General features: G+C 34.3%; 1 long non-coding RNA gene across 1 annotated transcript; it reads left to right on the top strand.

Moving 5' to 3' along the window:
• Positions 1–1,040: 1,040 nt before the first annotated feature.
• Positions 1,041–2,675, top strand: LOC130469154 (uncharacterized). Its single transcript, XR_008929526.1, has 4 exons — positions 1,041–1,660; positions 1,761–1,797; positions 1,898–1,999; positions 2,634–2,675. It is a non-coding gene; the product is annotated as an uncharacterized lncRNA (long non-coding RNA).
• Positions 2,676–6,354: the final 3,679 nt, after the last annotated feature.

Below are 6,354 nucleotides of genomic sequence, written 5' to 3'. Positions count from 1 at the left end.
TTTGAGTGGTCCAGGATCGTTAGAAATTATTTGTTGTCTGGAAAAGATGAAAAGAAATACATGAATTGGTGAAAGAGCTAAGAGTTAAGCCCAAAAGTTATACATCCGTGAAAGACATAAGGAGGTTTGGTAAAAAGGAAAAGTTGACCAGAAGGAGTCTCTGTAGATCCTGCTAAGACTCAAGCTGTAAGTGAGTGACCTATTCCAAGAACGTGTCTGGTATCTAAAGTTTTCTAGGCCTAGATGACCATTATAGGAGGTTGTGAAAGACTTTTGGAAGAAAGAAAAACCAATGAGCAACTTGTTGAAAAAGGAATCGAAATTCAAGAGTGAGAAATGTGAAGAAGCTTTCCAGATCTTAAAAGAGAGTTTGACATCCGCACCTGTTGTCGCGTCAGTTGAAACCTTGTGAGACAAATAACCCTACCCATAACCTAGAGCTAATTGTTATTGCATTCGCTGTGAAGATTTGAAGACATTACCTTTATATGAAAACGTTTGAGATCCTTACCGACCATAAAAGTCAAAAATTTTTGCAAAAAGTTCCAATTGAACCTTGGGAACAACATTGAAAATGAGTATTGCCTTTCACCCTGCGACTGATGGATAGACTGAGGGGATTAACTAAACCATGGAAGATACGTTGAGAGCCTGTACTAGTGACTTTAAAAGACAGTTGGGAACACCATATAGATTTGATTGAATTTTCGTGCAACAATAGTTATCATGCGAGCATTAAGATGTCACATTTTGAAGCATTTTATGGAAAGAAGTGCAAAAGCCCCACTTGCGGGAATAATTTTCGTAAAAATATTGTATTGGGGACAGACTTCGTTGAAGGTGAAATATCCAAAGTTATTCCCTGAGATGAGTTACGAGGGCGTAACTCGTTTTCTTTAAGGGGGGTAGAATGCGATAGAAATTCGCGCTTTTTTTACCTATTTTTATGGTATTTTATGCATTTTATGCTCATTTTTAGCAACTTATACATGTTGATGTAAAGGAAATAGATTCTCCGCATAAGAAAATGTGTTCTTGAATATTACAAGTAACTCTTAGTTGGCAAAAGAGTGCACAAGAGTGGCACAAAGTACTTCTACAATAAGAATAAGTTGAAAAGTTTGGAAAAATATGTGAATTTTCGTGTCAAGTTTCGGGACGAAACTTCTTTTAAGAGGGGTAGATTGTAATCCCCCGTAATTTTATATATTTCATTTATATATTTTAACGTATATTTAATATATTTAAATAAGAATTTATGAATTTTGGAAATAAATATATAGTTAACGTATATTTATTTATTACATTTTAATATTTTCAACGATTTACGAAATCGAAAATGATTTTAGAATTTTAAGTTGAAAAGAATTTGAATTACGAAAATTGATTGAATTTAGAAAACGATCCTATTCAGTTTTGGACTCGAATCATTAAAGCTAAATCCTAAGTCTAGCCCACTTGAAAAGCCCAACATTAAAACCCAAACTCAAACCCTCCCCTTCTTTCTTCTAATTCACGTGAAAGCTAGGAAGAGAAAAACAAAACCCTCCTTCACTATTCACGTAAGTTTTCAAACCCTCAAGAACTCATCCTCTCTCTCTCCTCGTCGCTGCTCTCCTCCTTCACGCCGTTGCTCCAGCCGCCGGTCTCCTCGCCGTCGGTAAGTATCCTTCGACCTTCTCCTTCGTCGTCCTTTTTTCCCCTGTTTTCGTTCTTCCTTGCGTTTCCTCTCCTCCTTAATGCTTTGTCTTCTTGAACAGCCACCAAGGCCGCCGGACCGCGTCGCTGTCCTCGCCGGTAAGCCACCGCTTCATCTCCTCGTCGTTCCCTTCTTTTCTTTCGATTCACTGCTGTTCATCCTCCCTCACTCCCCTCCTCTTGTTCGACTTGCGCACAGCACCACCCGCGACAGCAACCACCGCTGCCGCCACGTCAACAACCCAGCCGGCCGCCGCTGACCGCGTCGTGCACCGCCCAGCTTTTCCTCTCCTCTTTCTTGGTTATTTCTTAAACCCTAAGTAACTAATTATTTTAATTATAGTTTGTTAATTTAAATGATGTTCTTGGATTAAATTTATAATTTTGTTGTTGAATATGATTTCCAGATTTGGGTGTTGATATTATAAACCAATTATTTTCAGTTTTGGTTAATTAAAAATAAGTTAGGGCTTAATGAGGTTTTATTAATTTGAATTACGTTTTCGTGAATTAAAGTTATGGTTTTTGTGATTAAATTATAAATTTCAGATTATGCAAATTATATAATAAAGTTATTAATTTTCAGATTATCAAATTACTTTGAAATATTAATTTTGATTGTTTAAAGTATGAAATTCAAGGTTTTTATGATTATTAATCATGGTAAGTTGAGTATGGATTATTGAATTCGTCGTTTTGAGATACTAGGAACATAGATTGACCTCGGTGAAGCTTTTAAATGAATTTATATTGCTGAAAATTTAAAGTACGATGTTTGCAAAAAGTTTTCAACGAATTTCAATGATGCTAGGAAATCAAATGTCTAAGTTTAGATATTGGGGAAAGTTCTAAATATGTTTAGGATGCATTTAGAATGCTTTATTATGGTTGCCAATGATTAGAAATTGATTGGGATTACTTGCTGGTTATTTTAGGCGGAGAATTCTCTTTAGGCGACTTTTGAAAGTGTTAAAGTGGCCTATCAATTTGTTTACACAAGGTACGTACATACCTGCGTGCTTGGAATGTGTGCTAATTGTTGAAATCATGTTGATATTATTGTTGAACTTGGTGATGTTGATATTATAGACAAACTTGGTTATATGGAATGTGCATGTTTAATACTGTTGGACAAACTTATTGAACTTATTTTGCACTATAAGAACTGTAACATGTTAGTATGGATGTTTGATACAAACATGTTGGTTGGGGACACTAGATTATTCTATATGATTGGGTTGGATCAATTGGTTGTTGTTCCCTTTCTATCTTTTCACTACTTTATAAGGGCGGAGGACCTTGTTTAGTAAGTTGAAACTTTATGCCCATATAAAGGGTTGCTCATGGTTAAAGGAAAGGTTGGTTAAGTTGGAATGAGTCTTGATTGATGCTGTTATGATCACTTACTTAATTCCAAGATAAAAAAAACAGTTGTGAACAAATGTGAATTGTCTGTCTTATGTAATGGTTGAGTCATAACGGGATCTCAATTTGTAAATCATGTAAAGTGAAACTGAATAGCAATAGCTTTAGACTGTGCACGTCTGAAGTGACGGACAAACAGGAGTTGGGGTTCATGGTGGTAGCCCATGGCCTTTAATTCGGACCGGATTGATCACCGTGTCCTATTTTTATTTAAACGTTCCTCGATATCGCAGGTCACTGAGGTTACGGAGTCGCGCCCGTACCTCGTCTTCCTTAGTGAAGACTTCTGGATGGTCAACTCGGTCCATTGTCTATTTCAACTAAAATAATATTATTGCTAAAAGTCTAGCCTAGTCTAGTCTGGTCAAGTATGGTCGTCAAACTATCATGTTTTGTCTACCCTTGTTTGTGTTCATTAGTATCATGTTAGGGTGTTTCGTTTAATAGAATCATGTTAGGATTATTATTGATTTAGTATGTAGTACTCAGCTTTGCTGATTACGTGCTTTTGCTTGTGCATGTTGATCATGGCTATGCCTTATTGATCCTGTGATGACCCAATCTTTGGTGAGCAGTCTCTAAGGATCAATAAGCATTGTCCATCTGCAGGTTTGAAGATGTTGCATCATTGGGATCGGGAATAGAGAGCTTGTATTTAGTTTTGATTTGCTAAGTTGACTTGGGTTTGTTTAAATGGACTTTAAACTTGTCATACTATTTATATTTCCTTATTTTCGTTGGTTGATTTTTGAGACTAAACCTGTAATCGATTATTTATAAACCTAAAGTTAGTTTTATGTTTTCCGCTGCAAAATTCTGAATAAGCCGTTACGTTTTCACACGGGCGATAATGCCTTGATAATTCTCTATGTTTTATATTAAAAGGTTATTTTAGAAAAGAGAGAATTGTCGGGGTGTTACAGCGAAGATAACGCAAACCACCAAAGTATATATGGCAAACAACGACCATGCAGGTAACATGCAAATTTACCCCATGTTATGATACACATACTAAACAATTTCGTTATAAATTTCATATGGCAGGGTATCTAATTTAGCATTTCTTATTTTGTAGCGAGCTTCATGGAACTGGAAGAACAAGATCAAATGCACATGATTTTGGACTCGTTCCTTCCCTAGTCTACATAAATGCAGATCGTTATAGTATTAACCGACTAATTGTTGTACGTAATTCCAATTGTGATGTGGAAACATTTTGATGTTAGATAACATTCAAACTAACGTATTAGGTTTATTGGTTGAATGTTTGCAACCACGTATATCACTGAAATTATAAGTAACATATTAATAGAAATGAAATTTTTAAACATGTTGATAGAACTACATAATATCACAAATTAATTTCAACAAAATATATATGATTCACATACCATAACTTATGAATTATAAAATAATTGAACGTACTGTATTCATTTCATTAGGTATAATTAAAAATATATTTCATTTGCGTAACATTGGTAATTGATTTTTGATTTGTTTTAGTTAAAAATACGTGAACATTTCATAGTAGATGATAAAAATATTAGTTGAGATAACAATTTTGTAAACTATTTGCACCCATTTACTTGAAAACATTCAAAAAGAGTTGCACACAACTTGGAAGAAGAGAAAAATGTTCAAAAGGAGTGATGATTACCACCACGAAATCCATTTTTCCAAAAAAAAAAACTATTACGTATGCATTTCCTGGTACTGTTTCTTATTAAAGTATGTTTAATATTCCATACTTGATTTATCTACACAAAATATAAATCACATAAAACATAAAATTAAAACATCTAATAACGAATAATCAGATAAATAAAAAATATTAAAAATATGGATTCTATCACAACAACCTTTGTCTTCCACCCTATTACCAAACCTCACTGTATACTCAATCAACTGTACATGCGAAAAATTGCTTCAGTCCACTGTTTTTTTTAGTCCGACCACCACACCTTTACCATAAAAGCTTCACCAACTCAACTACATTCCTCACACCAAACAAACCAACACCTCTGTCTCTCTCTCTCACATCACACGCGAAAAAAAAATATCTACCAACAATAACTATGGTCAATCAGATTTTGGGGGAGAACTTGGTTTGTATACTACCATTTCTTTGTCTATTTCATCAATTTTTTACTAGTTTTATGTTAATTTAAGTCGAAATTACGTGTGTTTCATTCGAATCATTAGCTGCATGTTCCCTTTCATTATTCTTGGTGTTGATAATTTTGTGGTATTTTCTTAATGTTCTGAGTGTTGATCTGTTGTTGGTGGTGATGTATTCTGTTATTGTTGTTGATGTTACTCGATCTGTTGTTGGTGTTGGTGATTTTTTTGATCGATCTGTTGTTGGTGTTGGTCTTGTTGTTGATCGATCTGTTGTTGATGTTCTTGTTGATCTTGTGTTCAATGTAGATGCTAGGAAGTAGAAATCAACATACTCATTTTCTTAGCTAATTAGGGTTTCCTACAGTGGGATTACGTGAAGATATATTGACCACTTACAGTGGGATTACATCGGTCCCACATAATGCATAATTAGTCATCATTAGTTGATTTGTACTCATTACAATCGTAAAATATAAAAATTACGACTGATTATTTAGGTTATAGGACCACATTTAACTACAATTTTTAACAACAAAACACTAATTACGTCCTTTCTTTAACAAAATTCAAGTTAAAAAAAATAATAATAACTTTTATTAGATGCATAAGCTAATGAAAACAATTTTTACATGTGGGTTGTATACTTTCTTTTGAGGTTGAGATTAGTTCAGAAAACTGCATTTATTTACAAATTATTAACTTGAAATACTATATATTTCGAAACCATAAATTATTTTTCGAGGAAGAAACGAAGTACATGGTTAGATGGAGTACGTCGTACACAACTGTGTCACTAATGTAGTAGCAAAATCACAACTTTTACAAGCAATTTTTATGCTAGGAAGTATATTGCAACGATTTAATCAACTAATTCGGGTTTTACTCTTAAGTAGTGTTGTAGTTGTTTGTCAACCTAATTATGTATTCTGCACAAAATTACAGAAGCTTGCACCTGGTTTGAGGTTCCACCCGACGAATGAGGAACTACTAGTGTGGTACCTAAAAAGAAAGATTAGAGAACAACCTTTAGGTTGCGAGGCAATTGCAGATATTGATTTCTACGCATACGAGCCATGGGAACTACCACATATGTCACCAATTGATTATGGG

This window comes from Spinacia oleracea, chromosome 3 (genome assembly GCF_020520425.1).
Source record: "Spinacia oleracea cultivar Varoflay chromosome 3, BTI_SOV_V1, whole genome shotgun sequence".
Taxonomy (NCBI): domain Eukaryota; kingdom Viridiplantae; phylum Streptophyta; class Magnoliopsida; order Caryophyllales; family Amaranthaceae; genus Spinacia; species Spinacia oleracea.
This window is presented reverse-complemented; position numbering and strand designations above follow the sequence as displayed.